The sequence below is a fragment of the Coenobita brevimanus genome, chromosome 59, assembly GCF_032717465.1.
Source record: "Coenobita brevimanus isolate Jiangsu-jjx chromosome 59, ASM3271746v2, whole genome shotgun sequence".
Taxonomy (NCBI): Eukaryota; Metazoa; Arthropoda; class Malacostraca; order Decapoda; family Coenobitidae; genus Coenobita; species Coenobita brevimanus.
The window spans coordinates 5,246,801-5,270,867 of record NC_137012.1 but is presented as its reverse complement, the minus strand read 5'-3'; the positions used below and the strand labels follow the sequence as shown (position 1 = coordinate 5,270,867).

Below are 24,067 nucleotides of genomic sequence, written 5' to 3'. Positions count from 1 at the left end.
GAAACTGATCCTTGTAATGTCGGACGGTCATCATCATCATCATTATAGTTATATTCACCACCACCACCACTACCATCATCATCATCATCATATCATCATCACTCTGTTTCCCACGCTCATGCTAACGCAATAGTAGCAACATTGTATACATTTCCATCGTACAGCTTAATCAGAGAAAGGACTCCCAGCTTGCCCCTATTCTCTATCATTCTCCCTTCTCGTCTGGTGGTCGTGGCGGTGTTGTTGCTGTTGTTGATTTTCTTGTGTTTGTTGTGGTTGTGCTGCTTTTGTTGTGTTTGTGCTTCTTCTCTGTTTGTTGTTGTTGTCACTGTTTTATTTCTGCGATGTTGGTGTTATGTTGTCGTTATGGTTAGTGTTGTTGTTTTTGTTCCTGTTCTTATTCTTGTTCTTCTACTTGTTCTTGTTCTTTTGTTCTTCCCTTTGTAGCTTTTTAGCTCGCATTTTTAGCTATTTTTCCTGTTCCCTCTGATGTTTTGGTTATTATTATTTCAGTTTATTTTTTTATATTTACTGTTATGCTTTTGCTTTCCTAGTTGTTGATTATTCTTGTATTGTTTCTGGCTCACATAGACACAAGCACAATGGACTTCAAAAATGAGGCCACTTAATGAGAGCACTGTCGTTTTTCATTTATTTAATTTGATTGGCTATTTTTTGCGAGAAGGAGGAGAGATTGTCTGTGTCTGTGAGTGGATTGTGTGAGAAGTAAATTATGAGAGAATGAGAGAGATGCCTTCGTGTGGTGGCACCGGTCAGGGGAGAGGCAGGAGGGGAATAGACGCTATCAGGGTCCTATAACTCTCTCCTATAATCGTTTGGGGTAAGCTGGAATACAGAACTAGAGTTGGTCCGACCATTGGAGGGTTTAAGATGAAGTATTAAGACTCTCTGGTTTCTACATCCACTCAACTGAGAATATTCGTCTCACGTTGGCAGGTAATACGGCCATCTTTCTTCCTTCTTTTTTTTCCTTCCTTCCCTCCAGTCTCTGCACGTTCCTCTCCCTACTCTTCATCATTTTCCTCCTTTCCCTCCAGTCTGTATACTTTCCTCTCCCTTTCATTCATTCATTCTTTCTATCGTTCTCCCCTTCCCTCCTTCCGCCCTTCTTTCCTTTTATGTTACCTTCCTCCTTCTCTCATTTCCCTCCTTCCTTCCTTTATCCTTCATCTCCTTATTTTTCATCTCTTGTCCACTGGATCTTCTTTCCCTTCCTTCTTCTTCTCTCCTTCCTTCCTTCGTTGGCTTCTTCCCTCCATGCTTCCTTCCAACAATGTGTTAGATTCTCTCTCTCTCTCTCTCTCTCTCTCTCTCTCTCTCTCTCTCTCTCTCTCTCTCTTTCCTATCCTTCCCCCTCTCATACCCTCTTTCCTCTCTTCCCTCTCCTTCCTCCTCTCTCCTCTCTTTACTATTTCCTCTCTTCTCCCCCTCTCTCACTCTCTTCCCTCTATTTCCGCTCCTGCCATCTGCACACTTTCTTCCCTCTCCTCCCTCCTCTCTCTCTCTCTCTCTCTCTCTCTCTCTCTCACACACACACACACACACACACACACACACACACACACACACACACACACACACACACACACACACACACACACACACACACACACATTAACAATAAGGTTCTCTAGCGGTACCAGATACAGAGTAGCTAGATTTTCCCCGGCATGAAACGGACAGCAAAACCACTGAACAGACGTCTATTTTTACTATAGTCTATGTTCATCTGAAGGAACTGGGTCACTCTCACAACCTGAATACAAAGTCGTGATTCAGTGGAATTCAATGAGCCTTAGTTGTGAGGTAGGAATGAGTCTCCTTGGTTGCTAGTCAGATTTACCCTCCAGTCTGACTACACCTGGTCAACAACTAAGCCTAATTAATGAAGGCAATATCTAACCCCTTCAGGTACAAACGTCCCTTCCAAACTAAATAAAACCGACAGGAAACAGCAAGAATGACTGGAAATACACGTCATGGATTTGGATTAGTTTGTGTTATTTTTCTGCATTCATTCCTGACAATAATATCATGGAAACTGCACGGTTGATTGATTGTTCGATTGTGTGTGTGTGTGTGTGTGTGTGTGTGTGTGTGTGTGTGAGAGAGAGAGAGAGAGAGAGAGAGAGAGAGAGAGAGAGAGGAAAGCTGCGCCTCAAGAACTGGATTGGTTATCAGTATCCTGAAATACAGAAATAATACAAAATGAGAAGATAAGCACATCTGTAAAATATTTTATTTTCTTCGTATGCCTTATAAATGTGTAAGGATCTGCTATCTCTCTCTCTCTCTCTCTCTCTCTCTCTCTCTCTAACACACACACACACACACACACACACACACACACACACACACACACACGATGTATAAAATAATTTGAATTAAGGTGGAATTCTGAAGTTAGCTATTGTTATGAAAATGTAATATTGGTCCATGGATAGATAGATAGATAAATACATAAACAGACTAATACATAGTTACATAGGTAGACAGAGAAAGAGAGAGAGAGAGAGAGAGAGAGAGAGAGAGAGAGAGAGAGAGTCAGACGGACAGATAGAAAATTGCGGAATCGGGGAAGAAAGAAAATGAAAGGAAAAAGAGTGGAAGTAGAATAAGAGAGAAAAAACAGATTCCACGAAGACGTAGAATGAGAAAAAGCGAATGAGAATGTGAGAGAAGTGAAGGGGAGGGATGTAAGAGGAAAAAGAGTGAAGTGCGAGAGAAGTGGGAGGGAAGTGGGAGGGAAAATGAGAGGGGCTGGATGGTAGGAAGCCAGAGAGACGTATGAGCTGAAGGGAAAAAAGAAGTGACAAGGTTGTAAAGAGAGGAGGAAAATCAGATGAGAGAGAGAGAGAGAGAGAGAGAGAGAGAGAGAGAGAGAGAGAGAGGAGGAAAAGTGAACAAATAAGGACATAGAGGAAAACAAGCGTACCGGTAACTTAAGAATTTGAAGTGCGGGAAAAAAAGTGAGGCAAGAGGCCAAAACAGAAGAAAATGAACAAGCAAGAAGAGTGAGATTGAGGGAAGAGAGAGGAAGATAGAAATGTGTAATAGACAAAGGGAAAGGAGTCTGAAGAATGGAAAAGAGATAAGTGAAAACGCAGAGAGAGAGAGAGAGAGAGAGAGTTACAAGCTAGGTACTCTCGAGTGAAGAAAGTCATTCTCTCAAGCATTTTCTCACTTACATACTCACCATGCCTCATTCACTCGTTATCTATCTCATTCACTCACTCATCGGCTGGCTCACTTATTTATTTTCTCTCGCCCATTCACTGGTTTTCTCGGTATTGCTCACTCATTCATTCTTTAACTTTCTCGCTCAGATTACTCAGTACTCACTCTCTCGCTTATACTAGTGACATGTAACTCAATGTTTTCCAGTCAGTATTATGCCTTTGGACTGACGAGATGATTTTCTTCAAGTCGATTTGAATTCATCTGACAGAATTGGACAACTACCACAACTTGAATACTAAGTCGTGGTTGCATGAACTTCAGTGACCATTAGTTATGAGGTAGAAATGAGTCTCCTTGGTAATTAGTCAAATCAATCCTCCAATCTAACTACACCTGGCCACCAACTGAGCTGTAAGAAATTAGGGATCTTTGTTAGGTTTGAGTAAACGCGCTATAGATGACTCCCGTAGATAGAATAAAATTATCTGGTTGTAGCCTAAGTTAAATATAAACGACGTACATGAGCTGAAAGAGCAGAAAACAGTAACCAAGGAGATTCATACCTACCTCATAACTAAGGGTCATCGAATGTCATGCAACCACGACTTACTAGGCTGTTCAGGTTGTGGGAGTAATTCAGTTTTGTTAGATAAAAAGATGCAGGCTTTAGTAACCAAGGAGACTTATTCCTGTCTGATAAGCAGAGCGCCTAAATAGCATAAAACCGTGAGTTCCATTCTATAATCCTTTAACATAACTTGGCCCAAATTTTCACTTAAAGCACATTTTACGTAGCTCAGGAGTTGAAAAAGGCACTACTATGGCTCAACGCTTTTTCTATATCTCTTCCTCGTGACTAGCGTCATATTTTAGTGTTAAGTTATTAACCACTGAGATCACGAGCCCAAGACTCGTAATCTCGTCTGTTAAGGCTGCTTCCTAACACCTCTTCCTTAGCGTTTATTAATTTTGCTTTTTATATGGCTGGTTAATATATTTTTTGTTCGTTGTTCATGCAGAGTATGGCGATGCCGAAAGGATTTATGTAACACAAAGAAATACAGTACGGTGCAGTAAACAAATTAAATCGCTTAGGAAAGGGTGCAAGGGAGCGTCCTTAACCAACAAGAATGCTGGCAAAAGTGTCATTTGGTTATATGATTACCATCCATTGCAGTAAATTGTTTCTTGGGTTTCAATAAAGCATTTGGCTTGTCGCTTATTTCATAGTCACCTTACTGTTGCACTACATCCAGTGAGTGGATTCTGACTTCCCTAAGTTCCTAAACTAAGCTAAGCAAATCTTGTTAATCCATATCTAACCTACCTTAGCGAATTTTATTCTAACCCAGCCTAATCTATTGACCTCAAGAACTGTGCTTCTGTGCTTACACCCTGCCTAGGTAAACTCTTTCGCCTTTGTCTTCTAACTTGTACCTTTCCTTCTTGCTGGACGTTTGCTCTCATTCAGCCAGTCCCAAAGAAGGGTGACCATTCCCAACCCTCTGACTGTTGTCCAATTGCTTTAACATCCTATGTCTCAAAACTTTTCGAGTCTATCCTTAATAGAAAGATTTTAAAACATCTTTCCTATCAGAACCTTCTTTCTGATCGTCAGTATGGGTTCCGTCAGGGACGCTCCATTTGCGATCTTCTCACCTACTTTTCAGACTCCTGGTCATCCTCCTTTCGGGACTTTGGCGAAAGCTTTGCCATTGCCCTTGGCATCTCAAAGGCTTTCGATCCAGTCTGGCATATATCTTTAATTTTCAAACTGCCCTCTTACAGTTTCTGTCCTTGTATCTGTGCCTTCATCTCTACCTTCCATTCCAGTCGTTCTATAGCCGCTGTTGTAGACGGCCATCGTTCTTCTCCTAGACCTATCAACAGTGGTATTCTTCTGGGCTCTGTCCTATCACCAACTCTCTTCCTTTTATTCATCAATGACCTTCTAAGCTGTACATCTAACCCTATCCACTCGAACGCTGATGATTCCACCCTTCACCTTTCCGTTCGGTTCCCGCAACGTCCATCTCAGCAGTTACTTCAACAAACAAGGGATAAGGCTATGGCACACATAATATCTGACTTGGCTCGTATCTCTGACTGGGGTAGAAATAATCTTGATTTTAATGCATCAAAGACTCAGTGTTTACACCTATCAACCCGACAGTCTTCCACAGGAGTACCCATATCCAGCTCAGTCCTGCATCATCCTTGAACATGCTTGGAGTTTCATTCGCTCGGGACTTATCTTGGAAAGATCATATTGCATTTCTTCTGAAATCTGCTTCCAAGAGATTAGGTATGCTAAGCCGACTCCGTACGTTCCTTACCCCCGCACAGTTGTTGACTTTATACACTGGTTTTATTTTCGCCTGTGTAAAATGCAACTCACATGTGTGGGGTGGCTCCCCATATACAGCTCTTCTCGATAGGATGGAGTCAAAGGCTATTCGTCTCATTTACTCTGCTCCTCTTACTGGCTCCTTCAACCTCTGTCTCTTTGCCGCACTGTTGCATCTTTATCTCTTTTCTATCGCTGCTTCAATGGTCACTGCTTCTCTGAACTATCCGCTTGCATCCCTCCACTTCTACGACGGGTGCATAGCACCCGTCTAGCAACAAATTCTCATCCCTTTTCTGTACAACTCGCTAATGCAAGAGTTAACCGTTATTCTCAGTCCTTTACTTATGCAAGAGGTCATCTCTGGAACTGTCTCCCTCTGTCTGTATTTCCTATTTCCTATGATCTCCAGTCTTTCAGACGCAGTGCCCAGGCATCTTGAAATGAACGGATCTTGAATTTGGCTCTTTTGTATTGTTTTTTTTTTTTTCTTGGAAGGAACTGTTTGCGGGCTCCTGGTCTTTGGTTCCTTCTTTCTAGCACTAAAAAAAATCTATATAAATAAGTTAATATATAAACAAATAATCGCCATACCATGTGCACTTACGAAATTATTTCATGCTTAGTTCATTCAAACTCAACGTAATCTGACCGAACCTAGCCTCACATACCGTAACCTATATTTACCCAACCTAATCACATCTAACCTAACGAACTCTACTAACTCGATCTAAATGAGCCAAACATAACGTAATAAAACTAGCGGAATCGAAACTAAGGAAAGCTGAAAGAAATTCAACTAGCAGGCTCTAACTGAGCTTAATCCAGCATAATATAAAGGAGCGGAATCAAAGGTAATCGGTGCTAATCTAATTCAGCTAACTTAGCGTAATTGAACCTATTGTAATGTAACTTAATTAATATGTGAATCAAAGCTAACCCAAGCTAATAACCCAGCCTACGTTAAGCTAACATAACCTGACGAAATGCACTCACCTGTCCGTCCATCATGGCGTCCTTCAAACCTTACCTACGTCGTCAGGAGGTTAAGTTTGCTGCATAGAATTCTTTGACATTGACGTAATCCAATTTGTCTTTTTTTTTTTTTTTTTTTTACTTTTGTCAATTTATTTCGCGTAATTCAAGAGGAAGTAAAGAAGATAATGTTGGTGTGCACATCCTTTTCATAGCACTTCCTCGTGACTTGCATCATACTCTGGTGTTATAATTTTTTCAACCCAACCTTTCAAATGGGAAGATGGCAATTTTAAACCAACTTAGCGTGAAAAGGGTGAGGTTTGTTTGCTTAAAAAAATTAATTACATCAAGTCTTCTGCTATGTAATTGGCTGGAAACCATCAGGTAATAGTGAAAAGAATCTATATATCAGATTCTACTTTGTACTGAAACATCTGCTACTGCCATGAGAGAGAGAGAGAGAGAGAGAGAGAGAGAGAGAGAGAGAGAGAGAGAGAGAGAGAGAGAGAGAGAGAGAGAGAGAGATAGAGAGAGAGAGAAAGAGTTGTACAATGCTGAAGTATAACTGTAATACTGTAATGTTTCTGTGCCCCCGTCTCAGCTGAATAGAATACCAGGAGTTGTGCTGGTGATGAGTGTTAATGATGATGGTATTTTGACTGTTAGCCTCCTGTGACTCACTTTTATCTCAGTAACGTTGTTTGACGTTAGGTTCAGTACCTTACATAAAAACCCTCTCTCTCTCTCTCTCTCTCTCTCTCTCTCTCTCTCTCTCTCTCTACCAACCTTCTTTCTATCGTTACATGTCCAAGTCTCTCTGATTATTCCCTATACTTCCTACATTCCGTTCTCTTTCTCTTTTAATATCTATTTTTCTTCCCTAAAGCAGTCTTGCTCTTTCCTCCTCCCTGTCCATTATCATTTCATTCTCACTCGCTCTCACTGGTCTTTGTTCCCATCCTTTTTTCACCTTCATTCTCTGCTCTTTCATCTCCTTTCTCTTGTCTCTCTTCTTTTCTCCCCCCCCCCTCCATTTTTTCCATCTTTCTCCCCTCGTCACCCTTTATCTTTATGCTCTGTCTCTCACGCAACTCTCCCACTATTTCTGTCACGAATTTTCTCTCGCTCTCTTGTGATGCCAGTCTGGTGATTCCCTGTGCACCCTGAGTCTCCCTACCACTCTTTTTCTTTCTCTCTTTCTCTCTCTCTCTCTCTCTCTCTCTCTCATTTATTATTTTCCTCTCTATGGCTTCATTCTCTATCTTTTGTGAGAGCGTGACGACTCAGCGAGCGCCATATCACAATTTCGCTCTGTTATAATATTCCCTCATGATGGTAGCTAAGAAAGGCATTCTCTTACACACACACACACACACGTGTGTGTGTGTGTGTGTGTGTGTGTGTGTGCGGCAAAGTAAATGCGAGAAGTAAAAGCGAAAATATAACTCAGTGATTGTTCGAGCAATTTAGGGTACGGGAAAGCTGGGGTAAAGCGAGGCACCGCAGCAGTCATCACACGCTCAATGCTACATTCTACATCTCCGCTGCCAACCTGCTGTGTTGACGAAACTGGAACAATAGACTTGGTTATTGATGAAATAATTACAGCCAGAAATGGGGCGTTTTCCCTGGATAATTTACATCATCAGTACATAGTAAAAATGTTAGTATAAAATTATAGGCGAAATCTCTGATACTCAGTTGCGAGAAACGATGCCAAAAACGCAGTGTTACGAAGGGAAATTTTTTTGAATATGAATTCGTATTTCAGGCGTTCACTGATCAGAGCCGAACACTCCTTTGGAAAACTGAGATTCCAAAGGACATTTACGCCTTTATGGGTGAGTTTTTAGTTGATAGTAAAATTTAGTGAGTGAATGTATCGCATGCAGAAAGAATTTCAATTATGTTTCAAATAGGAGTCAAGTTATTCGCGTCTGCTTAGCGTGACGGTCGGGTCGGGCAGGACCGCTGATTTCCAAACTTGAGAGTAAACATCGCTCGCTTGCTTGTAACCTTTAACATTGTTTTTTTTTTTCTATTATGTTTTCTTTACATATTTTTAGTCTTTCTCGTTAGGGTGCTACTGTATTTTTTTAAACTGCACTTCTACATTGTCCTTTCTATATTTTTCTTGACTAATGTTTGTGTTTTTCACCATGATGTCATTTTTTAAAATCAGTTTTACATAAACCTCAGCCTCTCTTTCTACAGACACATCCACTTAGTGCACACACGCACTGTTTACACACATAAGCATACACACATGTAATCACACACACGCAGATTTACATCTACACACACACAAGCAAGAGAGAGAGAGAGAGAGAGAGAGAGAGAGGAGGGGGGAAAGGAAAAAGTAAAAAAAGACAGAGTATTTGGAACGACATAAGTGATTGTAAAAAAAAAAAAAGATAAAGTAGGAGAAAAACACACACACACACACACACACACACACACACACACACACACACACACACACACACACACACACGCATTTCTTTGGAACTAATTTTTTTATTGTTGCTTCTTATTCCCTTCAGTCAAATAATATAATCTTTATTGAATTCTTGCCATTTCCAGACGGTTTTATTCAGCCTGGGAGAGACTTTTCGAACTTCCCCAACTCGAAAGGATTTTTTATGAGCTTAATAAAATCGTCTGGATGTGACAAGAAAGTAAAGAGAAAAGGTTAGCACAGTGACGATGTTTATCTGAAATATTTTCCATCGTGGCAAAACTGGTTGTTATCTACTTTTTTTCATCTCTCTTCTTTCCTTCCTTTCTTTCTGGCTTCATTTTTTTAACATCCTTCCTTCTTCCCTTCCTTCCTTCTTCCCTTCCTTCCTCTCCCCGTCCTCCCTCGTTTCCATCCTTCCTTCAGCTTGTCCTCCTTTCATCCCTTTCTCCCTCCCATCATTCCTTTCTTCCATTCATCTTTTTTTCCTTCTTCTCTAATGTTCTTAGCACTTCATCCTTTATTCTCCTGTCTGTAACTCTGTTTTACTCTTCTAATACTCTGCATTTCTTTCCTCTACTCCAGTCTATAATTCTTCCATACATTTTCTCTCTCTCTCTCTCTCTCTCTCTCTCTCTCTCTCTCTCTCTCTCTCTCTCTCTCTCTCTCTTAATGTTTTTCATTTCTTTTTTTTTCTTGTCAGTTGAATTACTTTGCGTTCTGTGCACCTCTGGCACCTCTTCTGTTGGGAGAGAGAGAGAGTAGGTGTATAGGTTGAAGGCCACAGAGGTACATACCTGAAACAGAAGGCCAAGAGATAAGCTTTCTGACTGATAGCTAAACTGGCAGAAAATATATGAAACTACTGATGTGAGGGAGCTGGAGAAATAAACCAATAAAAACCAATGCACAGATATGATAACAACAAAAAAAAAGAAAGAAGGAGAGAAAAGGGAAGTAAGAAAAGTAAAGCTGAACCAAACATTTTATGTAGAAACATAATAATAAAAAAAAACATATATAGGAGAAAAGGCAAACATAGATTTCGAAGGAGAGGACATAATTAACAACACTGGAGCCTAAAGGGAGATGGAGACAGAGGAAGGAAGAGGCGTGTAGAGGGAGGAGGAAGAGGCGTGTAGAGGGAGGAGGAAGAGGCGTGTAGAGGGAGGAGGAAGAGGCGTGTAGAGGGAGGAGGAGGAGGCGTGTAGAGAGAGGAGGAAGAGGCGTGTAGAGGGAGGAGGAAGAGGCGTGTAGAGGGAGGAGGAAGAGGCGTGTAGAGGGAGGAGGAGGAGGAGATGTAGAAGAAAGGGAGGAGGCAACTTTAGGGGTGTATATAGTAAACTTTATTTTTTTATTCTATAACTTATTTTATTCAGTATGGCTACCTCCATATAACGTTCTTTCAGCTCCGGATTCGTTCATCGTGGGATTTGTGATGTTTGTAATTTAAGTTCCCTGTTTCGAAAAATCTCATGTAAACGTAAAACATCGTCTGAAGAAACGAAGAGTAAGCTAAGAAAATAAAGAATATCTAACTGTAAGGCGTCACCAGGCATTGAAAAACAATGGAAGGAATATCCAGAGAATGTCCTGAAAATAATTGTCTTAAATCTATGCCATGTAGGAATTGAGTCGTTTATATAAAATCGTGTGTAATTAGTCCACATATACAGGCTGGTCCATATATAACGCTCCTCTGCCACTCCACCGGGCGATTTCTTGTGTGTTGCGGGGACGGCTACCTGTTGTTAGTGTCTATCCTTCGTTATTTATTTGTTTCCTGTTCTCACTGGCACACACACACACACACACACACACACACACACACACACACACACACACACAGGGAGGAAGGGAGAAAGGGAGAGAGAGATTCTGTACCTTCCCTTTAGGCTCCCCGTCGGTCTGGTCGAAAATCCTGCTTGTTTGTCTTTCATTTTGAGACCTAAAGGGAGTTGTTTTGGTGTTAATGTATTCTTTCTCATACTTAGCCACTGAATGGGTCTATTTGCTCTCTCTCTCTCTATCTCTCTCTCTCTCTCTGTACCTGATTTCCCCCTACCCATCTTTATATCTATCTATGTCATTCAGTCAAACGTTATAACTAAAGCTAATCTACTGTCCTATCTATCTATCTATCTATCTATCTATCTGTCCTTATTCGTCTATCAGTCTATCCGTCCCTATTCAGTTTATCCATTCAGTCTGTCCAGTTAAATCTATCCTACCCATTTGTCTATCTGTCCCTGTCTTTTTATCTATCAGTCATTCTATCTACTTCTTCTATATATGTCTGTCTGTCTATCTATCTGTCTAACGGCTTAATATATATGTCTCAGTTCATCTATATATCAAGCCATCTATTTATGTATTCTTCTTTCCATTCATCTATCCGTCCGTGCATCTCTCAGTCTGTACATGCATCCATCCATATATCTATCCATCTATTTATCAGTCCATCAATCTATCTCTAATTATCCATCCATCATTCTATTTATCTATCAATCAATCTATCTATGTGTATTTATCTACCAGTATAATTATCTACCCACCTTCAGCCTGAGCTCCGTAAGGCAGGTGGGTCCCTCAGCTTTAACCTAACTGCATCCCCCCCCCTCTGCCTCATGATTGCTGCTGCCTCTCTCTCTCTCTCTCTCTCTCTCTCTCTTTCTCTCTCTCTCTGTATCTATCTAGCTCTCTCTCATTTCTTTATGCCCGCTTCTTCTCCCTTCTTTTTCTTCTCGTATTTATACGAAGGAATTAAGCATCGAAAGAAAATCAATGGTAAACTCTAGTGGAAGAGAGAGAGAGAGAGAGAGAGAGAGAGAGAGAGAGAGAGAGAGAGAGTCCCACTCATCTTACTTCTGCAACTAATTATCTTAACCCCAGATGCACCCTAGATTCCTTTTACTTCCGCCTTACATATGCTTATATAATAGAGAGAGAGAGAGAGAGAGAGAGAGAGAGAGAGAGAGAGAGAGAGAGAGAGAGAGAGGGAGATTGATTGATTGACAGGCTTCAGCTCAGTATTTTATTTGATATTAATTGCATCACAGGTAATCTCTCTGGAACTCGCTTCCCCAGAGTTGTTTTCTTCCAAATTTCAACCCACAACTGTTCAAGTCTAGCTGTTACAGATATTTTATGAACAGAGGACACCAGTAATCTGGTGTATGGATTTTTTTTTTTTACCCATTTGTTTTTCCTTCCTCCGTTCTGTTATTTATAAAAAAAAAAAATCAGAATATAATGCCATGTACCACGGCGGACACTAAAATGGATCGACTCCATTACCATAAATAACGGTAGAGTGAACAGTTAATTTTTTAAAGCTAGTGATACACTGTTCAGAACCCTGCAGATTTTTCTGCATATTGTGTAACAGTTTCATTATTGATTGTTACCCGTCCCCGCCCCGGAGGGGTTCGGGAACGGGTATAGTTTTCATTCGGTTTGTCTGTTTGTTTTTCTGTCTGCCTGTCTGTCTGTCTCTCTTTGTTAACAACTTTGCACGAAAACTACTTTTAACTAAAAGTCTAAAAGTACAGGGATGATGGGCTGTCGCCATCTGATCACCCGATTAAATATTGGGCCAAACTGGGCCAAGGCCCAGGCTCTAGGCAAGAAAAAAAAAAAAGTAAAAAAGGTGACAAAAAAATCGCTTCATCATAAATCCTTTCAATTCGTCATATCGACTTGAAACCAAAACCTAATGGTGCATCTTTCAAATCTGCATCATGTAACATGCCTCATTACACCAGGGGGTCACCCCCCAGTTAGCGGTAGGGTCAATGTCAGGTGGGTCGGGCCAAAAATTTCAAATGGGCATAAAAGCGTAAACTTTCACCCAATTATCTCCAAATTTGATATTTGACATCTTTGAATAGAAATCCTGTTGTGTTTATACGTCAGCACTAAAATGACTGCCGGGAACGAGCTTGCTGTGCCTTGGCACCCCTTTTTGTTTTATTCAGTATTGCTACCTCCATATAACGAGGAGGAGCGGACTGTAGCACCAGTCGAGCAGGACAGTACTCCCAAGGTGGATGGAAAGCTGATGACAGGGAGAACTGATGCTCCCGTTTCATCAGCCCTCGGGACTAGTTCCTGACCATCCCCTTTTGCTGAACTTTTTCAGTGTCTCAGTAACACAGAGAGTCGGCCAGCATGTCTCCAACACAAGTTTTTCTAAGTATCAGCACAAAACTCACTACACTTCCTTTTCCAAAATTCAAAAACAAATCATGCCTTCACAACACATAGCCTAGCCTCGGAGTCCCCAGGTGGGGGAACATAAATGCCCCCATCTTCCGCCCCTCTCCCAGTGACGACTCAAGCTGCCTGGAACCATTGTCTGACTCACTTCTTCATTTATGCAACATTCGCGGCCTTTCCTCTAACTTTTGCTCTGTTGAACACCATCTCTCCTCCTCTAAACCTCACCTTCTTTTCCTAACTGGGACTCAGCTGTCTGAGGTAACTGATAGCAAACCCTTTTCTGTATCCTCCTCTCTATACTCATTGCAAAGCCAAAGGTGGCTGTTGTGTATATATACACAACGACTTATCTTGCTCTCGTATTCCTGAACTCGATTCTTCTGAATTTTCTACACTCTGGCTTCGGCTTTCCTGTCATTCTCTGACTAAATATATCTGCACTGTTTACTTATCCCCTAATTCTACTGACTATCTACAATTCTTTGACTACCTTCTACGATGGAACACATTCTATCCATTTCTTCCTAGGAGATTTCAATGTTCACCACCACCTTTGGCTCTCCTCTCCTTTCACTGATCCACCTGGTGAACAAGCCTTCATCTTTTCTATCCTTAATGACCTAGAGCAGCTTGTACAGCATCCTACCCGTATCCCTGACCGCTTTGGAGAGAGCTCCAACATAATTGACCTCTTCCTTACAACTAATCCTTCTGCTTACACTGTTAATCTTTTCTCTCCGTTGGGCTCCTCCAATCATGACCTTATCACCTTAACCTGTCCTATCGCTCCGGTACGGCCTGCGGACCCTCCAAAGATATGTCGTCTGTGGCACTTTGGAGCTGCGGATTGGGAGGCCCTCAGGCAGTACTTCTTTGATTTTCCCTGGAATGATTATTGCTTCTATGGCCGGGAGCCATCTGAGTATGCCTTGCGCATTACGGAGGTTATTCTCTCGGGCATGGAAGCATACATTCCTTTCTCATATCCTTTGACTAATGCAAGAAAGCCTTGGTTTAATCACGCTTGTTCTAATGCTGTCTGCAACAAGGAGAGGGCCTATAAAGGTACCGGAGCCAACCCACCCCTGAATCACATCTTTTTTACATTTTCTGCCTGGAATCGTGCTAAATCTGTTCCTCGCTCTGCTAAAAATAGTTTCATTCATACTAAATGCTCTCAACTCTCCAAATCGAATTCTTCCCGCTCTTTCTGGCACCTTGCCAAAAATCTTTCTAACAACTTTGTCACATCATCCTTCCCTCCTCTTTTCTACTCTGATGGTTCTGTAGCTATTTCTGGTACTGATAACGCAGATCTCTTCACTCAGACTTTCTCCTCCAGATCCACCGTAGACAATTCCGGTGCTGTTCCTCCATCACTTCCCCCCTCTGACTTCCTCATGGCTGACATTAAAATTTCTTCAGCTGATGTATTTTTTGCCATCACAGGCCTCAATACTAACAAGGAAAATGGGCCTAATGGAGTCCCTCCTGTTGTCCTCAAGAACTGTGCTTCAGTGCTTACACCTTGTCTAGGCAAACTCTTTTGCCTTTGTCTGTCAACTGGTTCCTTTCCTTCTTGCTGGAAGTTTGCTCTCAATCAGCTCGTCCCAAAGAAGGGTGACCATTCCCAACCCTCTCACTATCGTCCAATTGATTTAACATCCTGTATCTCAAAAGTTTTCGAGTCAATTATTAATAGAAAAAACTTTAAAGCATCTTTCCTAACACAACTTTCTTCCTGATCGTCAGTATGGGTTCCGTCAGGAACGCTCCACTGGCGATCTTCTCACCTACCTTTCAGACTCCTGGTCATCCTCCTTTCGGGACTTTGGCGAAAGCTTTGCCAATACACTTGACATCTCAAAGACTTTCGATCGAGACGGACATTAATCTTTAATTTCCAAACTGCCCTCTTACAGTTTCTATCCTTTTATCTGTGCCTTTATCTATAGCTTCCTTTCTGGTCTTTCGATAGTCGCTGTTGTAGACGGCTATCGTTCTTCTCCAAGATCTATCAAAAGTGGTGTTCCTCAGGGCTCTGTCCTATCACCAACTCTCTTCCTTTTATTCATCAATGACCTTCTAAGCTGTACATCTAACCCTATCCACTCATACGCTGATGACTCCACCCTTCACCTTTCTATTCGGTTCCCTCAATGTCCATCTCAGCAGTTACTTCATCAAACATGGGACGAGGCTATGGCACACCTAATGTCTGACTTGGCTCGTATCTCTGCCTGGGGTAAAAATAATCTTGTTGCTTTTAATGATCAGAGACTCAGTTCTTACACCTATCAACCCGACAGAATCTTCCACTGGTGTATCCATTAATTTTAATAAAATTCAGCTTAATCCTGTATCATCCTTGAACATGCTTGGGGTTTCATTCACTTGGGACTTATCTTCGAAGGATCATATTACATCTCTTGTATAATCTGCTTCCAAGAGATTAGGTGTGCTAGGCCTACTCCATGCCTTCTTTACCCCTGCACAACTGTTGAATCTATACACGGGTTTTATCCGCCCCCGTGTGGAGTACAACTCTCATGTGTGGGGAGGCTCCCCACGTACAGCTCTTCTCAATAGGGTGGAGTCAACGGCTTTTCGTCTCATTAACTCACCTCCTCTTACTGGCTCTCTTCAACCTCTGTCTCTCCGTCACACTGTTGCATCTATATCTCTTTTCTATCGTTACTTCAGTGGTCACTGCACCTCTGAACTGTCTGCATGCATTCTTCCAGCTCTACGACGGGCGCGTAGCACCCGTCTAGCAGAAACTCTCATCCCTTTTCTGTCCAACTCTCTAATGCAAGAGTTAACCGTTGCTCCCAGTCCTTCATTTATGCAACAGGTCAACTCTGGAACTGTCTCCCTCTGTCTGTATTTCCTGCTAGCTATGATCTCCAGTCTTTCAAACGCAGTGTCCAGGCATCTGGAAATGATCGGATCATGAATTTGGCTCTCTCTTGTATTTTGTTTTTCTCTTGGAAAGAACAGTTATTGCAGGCTTGTGGCCTTTGGTTCGTTCTTCCAAGCATAAAAGAAATGTTCTTTCAACTCTGGATTCGTTCATCGTGAGGTTTGTGATGCCTGTAATTAAAATTCTCCATTTCGAAGAATGTCATGGAAACTTAAAACAATGTTTGAAGAAACGAAAAACAAGCTAAAGAAAAGAGAACAACTGAAAGGCGTCAGCAAGAAGGGAAAATCAGTGGAAGGAATTTTGAAACACGGAGAACGTCCTGCAGATAATTGTCATAAATCTTAGTCATGTAGGAACTGAGTCGTTTATATAAAATCGTGTGTAATTAGTCCACATATACTGGCTGATCCTTATATAACGCTCCTCTTCCAGTCCACCGGGAGATTTCTTGTGCGTTGCGGGGACGGCTACTCTCACATCTGGGTCTCCCACTTCCTTTTGTAATTTTTCACTTCCTTATTCATTCCTCTTCTTACCATTATTTTCTCTTCCACTCTTTATATAATTTTATCTTACTTCCCTTACCTTCCGTCCTTCCTCTCTCTCTCTCTCTCTCTGTATAATTTGTGTTGCATGTATGTCGTGGTATCCGTCAGTATTTCTGTCTCTTGTTTTCAAACCAAAATATCACTTTTTAGATTGCAGTTATCATTTTTCCTTGATGCACACACACACACACACACACACACACACACACACACACACACACACACACACACACACACACACACACACACACACACACACACACACACACACACACACTATTTATTATTTGTTAGGATTCCACGAAATTGTTCTCTCTCTCTCTCTCTCTCTCTCTCTCTCTCTCTCTCTCTCTCTCTCTCTCTCTCTCTCTCTCTCTATCATCATCATCATCATCATCATCATGTTATCTATCCTTGCTTCCCATTCTCTTCTTCCCCTCGAAATTCTATCTCCATCCTCCTCTCTATATCCTTCTCTCTCCCCTTTCTCCTCTTCTCTTTCTCTCTTCACTTCCTCTCGCTTCTGCAATTCTTTTTTCATTAGCTCATCTGCCTCTCTCACCCATTCTCTTTTCTCTCCTCCCATTCCTTTATCATTAGTTCCACTTTCCTCTCAGGATTCTTCTCCTTCTCTTCCTTTCCCGTCCTTCATCATTCTTTTTCCCTCCATCTCTCTTCCCTTGTCCTCCTCTTCCCCTCCCGTCCTCTCCCTCTGTTCATCTCCCTCCCTTCCTTCCTCTTCAGCTCCTCTTTCCCTCACTACCTCTTCCATTCCTCTCTCCTCCCTCTCTTCATCTGTTTTCTTTTTCCTCTTCCTTAATCCTCCCTCTTCCTTTCCTTCTTCTCCCTTTCCTTCCTCTCCCTTTCCTTCCTCTCCCTTAATCCTTATTGTCTGGCTTTTCTGCACCCTTTTTATTCCCTTTTTCTTTTCGCTACATGCTTTATGTTTCTTATTTCTTCCTTTCTTGATCTTTTTCTCCTCTTCATATTCCTTCCTTCCCTCCCTCCCTCCCTCCCTCTCTTAGTCTACATTCCATTTTTCTCTTCCATTCTCTCTTTTCCATTCTATCTCCCCACCCCCTTCATTTTTTTGGTTCTTCTCTCCCCTTCGATTCCCCTTCCTTTTTCAATATTAATATTCAATATTAATAAGTGCAAAGTGCTAAACATTGGCAGTGAAAATGTAAGAGCTAGTTATAGCATGAATAATGTTCAACTTGATAGAGTAAACTATGAAAAAGACTTAGGAGTTATAATAACAAACGATTTGAAACCAAGAAAACAATGTACAGAAGCTGTGAAAAAAGCCAATAGATTGATTGAATTCATATCAGAGCATTTGAATATTAATCAGACAATATTGTCCTCACGTTGTGTAATTCCTTAGTATGCCCGCACTTGGAGTATTGCGTTCAGTTTTGGTCACTGCAATATAAAAAGGTTATGGAAAACCTTGAAAGGGTGCAGCGAAGGATGACAAAGATGATACCTAGACTGAGAAATAAACCGTACGAGGAAAGTTTAGAAGCCTTGAATCTCATTACTCCAACTAAACCGAGGATACGAGGAGATCCAATTCAAGTATTCAAAATATTCAAAGGACATGATAACATGGCTGTCGATAAATACTTCACAGTTGATCACTCGAATTATACAAGAGGCAATGGGCATAAAATAATTGGCAAACGATTCCAGTCGCATGAAGCTAAGCATTTCCTCTTGAACAGAGTTGTAAATATATAGAATAAATTGCCCTCCAACATTGTAAATCGTAATACAGTACAAACTTTTAAAGGTCGCCTGGATAAGTATTTGTCGTCTAACCCCCAGCTTAATATGTTTACTCCTGAATAAAACACCTGTGTATATTTAATTTTCTATTTTATTCTATTTAAATTGTTTAGAGCTTGGATCAATTTATTAAATGCAAATATAGCATATGCACAGACTAGGATATGCACAGATAGCCCTGAGTTAACGGTCACTACTCATACTTTCGACCTGTGATGGGCTGTGGACCACTGAGGGTCCCTGTTAGATAAGTGGCCACCATTGGGATTTTTTTTTAATGTACCAGGGGTCACTGCTTCAGGAGGTGACTTGTGCGCTTGTCCCGCATGGGAAAGTTCCTAGTCTCAGTGGAATGAACGGAGCTGGGGCCTGATTGACTGCTGCCTACCTTAATACCACAAGGTAAGGATGCTGCACCACCCCTGAACATCCGCACTGTGCACTGTGCAAAGTCCACGCTGTGTCCCCAGACGTCCCGTTAACTCAACGTACCCATACATAGTGTCATGCATTATTTATTTATTTATACGATCATTCATTTTACATTACTACTTTCTCTTTCAGGTTATTCATACTGGTAGCTTATAGATAATGTATTATAGAATGTAACTTTTCCTTTTCAGTCTTTTCTATGAAATTTCCATGTCAGTTTTTCCATGCAGCATGGTGGTTTTTCTCACTTTTTCTTACCAGTTTTAACAGGAGGGTTTGGAGGCGGGGGGAGCCTTCTTGCTTTACTATCCTTATCCTTCAGCATGTAGAGTTAGATCTCGTAGTCACAGTAACGAACAGCCTCGAAAGGACCATAAGGTCTGTTGCTATTTGCTTTCCTTTGTACCTTGTACTTTGTACCTTTGTACTTTGTACTTCTTCCCACTCTCCTCCTCATAACCTATATTTCGATGTCTGCTTCCTTCCCTATCCCTTCTTTACTCCCTCTCCTTCCTTCTGTCCTTCTCTCCATCCTTACCTCCTTCCGACCCTCGTCCTTCACCGATTCCCTCATTCCTTCCTCTCCTTCATCATTTTTTCCTCTTTTACTTCCTTTCTACCCTCCCTCCATCCTTCCTCCTTCTCATGCCTCCTTCATTCCTCTTTTACTTCCTTTCTCTCCTTTCTCCTCCCTTCCTCCCTTCCTCTCCTCCCTCCTTCCTTTCTTTCTGCCCTTCACTCCCTCCATCCTTCCATCCTTCATTCCTTCCTTCCTCTCCTCCCTCCTTCCTTTTCCCCAGCCTTCCCTCCTATTCTTCCCTCCTTCTTCTCCTCCATCTTTTCTTGTCTTTACCTACCTTGCTTTCATCCCTCCCTACATTTATTCTTTCTTCCCCCCCGGCCATCCTTCCCTCCATTCCTTCCCATCCTTACCTCCTCCTTCCTTCCATTCCTTGCTCTTTTCCTCCTCTCCTTCTCTTCCTCCTTCTTCCCCCTCCTCTCCTTTCTCTCTCCCTCCCAGCTTCCCTCCTGCTCTTTTTTCCCTCTCTCCTCACCCTCTCGAAAATCTTCATAATGAGATAGCTCATCCTCTCTCTCTCTCTCTCTCTCTCTGACAACAGCAGAGATCAATAGTTTGCTTGTGAGCGGAGGAGAGAGAGAGAGAGAGAGAGAGAGAGAGAGAGAGAGAGAGAGAGAGAGAGAGAGAAGGAAGTTAAAAATAGGGTGAAGAATTAAAGGGATACAAAAAACAAAAGATAAATAGAAGATGCAGTGAAATATATATAAAAATAGAAAGAGTAAAAAACGGAAGAGAAAGAATGAAAGAAAGAAAAACAGAAAAGGAAAGAAAGGGAAAATTGAGACGGGACTGAAACAGAAGAGAGAGAGAGAGAGAGAGAGAGAGAGAGACAGAGACAGAGACAGACAGACAGACAGACAGACAGACAGAATCCAGTACCAGCAAGTGCCAGAAACTCAGAATCCTGCATCCCCCAATCTCTCTCTCTCTCTCTCTCTCTCTCTTTCTCTCTCTCTGATCCTTGAGATGTAAGGTCATCATCATCATGCAAATATTCATTGCCATCGCTACCACTGGAATCAATATTTGCTCTTATCCATCATGAGTCAGACGTGGCAGAATGTAATGAATCGGCAGTGGTTAGTTGCCAGATCTGCTGAGGAGACTGTTCTATGTGTACACAGTGTAAGCATGGCAGTGGGCAACACACACAAAGGAAACTCTCTACTTGTACCCTGCAAGACTGTTCTATGTGTACACAGTGTAAGCATGGCACTGGGCAACACACACAAAGGAAACTCTCTACTTGTACCCTGCAAGACTGTTCTATGTGTACACAGTGTAAGCATGGCACTGGGCAACACACACAAAGGAAACTCTCTACTTGTACCCTGCAAGATTGTATGAGAGTTAGAGATCAATTAGACTTTGTGGGTGTAACATCTAAGCTTCCAGTAAAGCATCCAGCAGCAATACGGAGTCTTTTAAGAAAAATCTGAAATCCTGACGGTAAATCTACGGACCTCTGGATTATGGGCCCAGGTCTCACACCACCTCCGCTACCATCATCATCATCATCATCATCATCACTCTGTTTGCCATATTCATGCTAACAGAATAGAGGCAACATTTTCTATATTTCACTCTTGCACCTTAATCAGTGAAGTGACTCCCAGCTCTCCTATATTCCCCATCATTCTCCCTTCTCGTATACAAAGCCAGACAGACAGTCAGACAGGCGGAAAGAGGGATTTCTTTTTGTTTTCTTTCTTCCTTTTGTGGTGGTGATGTTGCTGTTGTTGGTTTCCTTTGTGTTTGTTGTGGCGGGTTCTTTTTTGTGTGTTTGTTTGTTTTTCTTTCCGTTTCTTGTTGCTGTGGTAGTTTTTCTTTCCTGTTATTGTTAATGTCATGTTCTTTTGGTTGTGGTGGTGGTGGTGGTGGTGGTGGTGATCTTTTTCTTCTTCTTCTTGCTTCTGTTGATGTTTTTGCTTTTATTTTTTGGCTGTTTTTCCTGTGCCCTTTAATGTTCTTGTTGTTACTGTTGCAGTTATTGTTTTTTATATTAATATTTTTGCTTCTTTTTTCAGTTATTTTTGCTGTTGATTTGTTACTATTGTTGCTGGCTCGCTTGAGCCTGAGCTCAGTTAGTACAGCAGCTAAGGGAAGGAATTGTGCACTTCTTGACAAAAGTATGAAACTTAGCATAAATGTAGCTCATGGTATGTACGTTATATTCAAGCTAGGTACCCATCGATATCGCCATGGTAACCGGCCGCCATCTTGCATATTAAAATGGGTGCCATAAAATCCCTTGATCCGCGGTATCTCAGCTTGTAGATAACATATAAACACGATCTTGGTGTCTAATTTTGCATTTTCAAGGTCAAAGAATCTATTTCTGGGATGTTCTTTATCATCAGATGAATCTGTATTGATCAGATCATCTTGTGGGCCCCCCAGATTGGTAGCGTACAAACACATATCTACAATATCAGTATATATGTTGGTATACCTAATTGTGTGAATTTGTCTTACAGGTGTGAGCTGTAAGCCTATTAGAGTACCAGAATTTGTTTTAAATTTCAACTTCTGTACGCTACGACAATGGCTTATGTTTCAGAAACCTCACCTACATTTTTGCAGATGGCAGTTCACTCCAAGGTAGGAACTGGAACTGATGATTTTACAGTTCATCCGTTCAGTCCGGGAAAGGAACTTTAAGCTATACATCTAATGTTTGCTGCAGATTCTTCCATGGCTCTTTGCACTCGACCACACCAACTACAACAGATGGCTTCCTGTGCACGTTTCAGAGATGGTCAACCTTGAAAAAACACATCCTGGTGTCTACAAGGAATTTATGGATGGCCATTTTGTTGTGCAGAAAACCCAGATTGTCTTCTCTGCCATGGCAATGGACCAGAGCCATGAATAACTCAGTGATCTCATTATGGGTGAGGGCAGTGCTGTCAGCTTGACAGAGAATCCACAGGCTCTTGAGAGATGGATGGTGGCAGGACCAGAGATCTCAAGTCTTGTGTTTGAGTTTGAAGAAAATTTCCATCCAGTCAGTCAGAAAAAATCAACAACACACCACGAGCAACACAGTAGTATCCAGAATGGTTTTGCCAAAGACGTCCGCTCTTTGATGTCTACATTGGAGGAGATGGGAAATCCTTTGCATGAAGGCAGTGGGGACATGATCATCCTTGATACAAAAGTCATCATGAACTCTGATGTCGTGCAAACAGTATATACCATTGAAGATGTAGGCAAGAAGCAATACTGCAAGTATGTAGATGAACGTCTTCGAAGCAAGCCAAATAAGCCACTGGACGACATCGTGACAATGAACAAATTGCTGCTCTTCAGCTCACTTCATGTACAGCAGTTGTCACGAAGCAAAGAACAATTTGCATCTATGAAAGCAAACTGCACCCTGTCAGGCTTTACATTGCATATCAAGCCAGACAAGGGGACTTTGACAGTTCTTTGAACATCAGAACCTGGAATTTCCGCCATCCATTTCGGATATGGGCCAAATCTGACAAGGAAGTAAGTCATATTTACTGGAATGCCTGGAAAAGCTGTCTCCCTGGCCACATCATGCTCATGATGTTGAGGCAAAGGTGCTTGATGGTGCTGCTGTTATTCATATGCTGAAGCCACGTGGCAGCCGCACTTTTGAAGATTACGCCCACCAGATATTCATTTCCTACCTTGCTTCACAAGTGGAATCTGTCAGCAGAATTGACCCTGTATAGGACAGATACTTTCCTGGAAGTCTGAAGCAGTCCACACGTGATCGCAGGTTGCAGAGCGGGTCCAGTCAAAGGCAATGTGTGCTTCCAGAATCACCTATCCCAAGAAATTGTGAAAGTTTCCTCAGACTGGACCAGAAGAAAGAGGAACTGTTCCAGTATTTGTCAGAGAGTGTGAGAACATACAACGCCAATGGAAAGGTGGCGAGAGAATTGTTGCTAGTGATCAGAGTGCACTGCGTGATGTAGACCAGCTGCAGCCCTGCACACACGAAGAGGCAGACACGGGCATCATGTTGCATGTGGCACATTGTGCAAAACGAGGACTGCAAAAGTTAGCTATCCGCACAGTAGACACAGATGTGGTGGTTTTGGCTATAGGACACTTCCACGCTCTTGGAGTAAATGAGTTGTGGATTAGTTTTGGTGTTGGTGCAATTTTCGCCATATTGCTATCCATGAGATTGTGAACAAGCTGGGCTTAAAAGCGAAGGCTCTTATGGTTTTCATGCCCTTAGTGGGTGTGACAGTGTCAAATTTCCATGGTCGTGGAAAAAAGTCTGCCTGGTTAGCCTAGTATACATGTCCCACTGTAACGGACGCTTTCCTTGCTTTATCAACAAGATCCAATGATGTTGATTCACATGTCCTCGGTGAAATTGAGAGGTTCATCGTTGTAATGTACAGCCGGACCTGTGCACTCAGCAAAGTGAATGAAGCACTGAAGTAGCTGTTTGCGCAGGGCTCCAGAACAATGGAACATATTCCGCCAACGAAGGCAGCATTATGTCAGCACATAAAGACGGTTGTGTACCAAGCAGGGTGTACATATGATCTCAAGCTCTAGTACCTGATCCACTTCTCCCTAGCCCTGGACTCTGGGG

The 24,067-nt window shown here is 41.9% G+C and overlaps 1 pseudogene; it reads left to right on the top strand.

The window, feature by feature from the left end:
* The window catches only part of LOC145402850 (uncharacterized), a 79,457-nt pseudogene extending 57,485 nt beyond the window's left edge, over window positions 1–21,972 (top strand).
* Window positions 21,973–24,067: the final 2,095 nt, after the last annotated feature.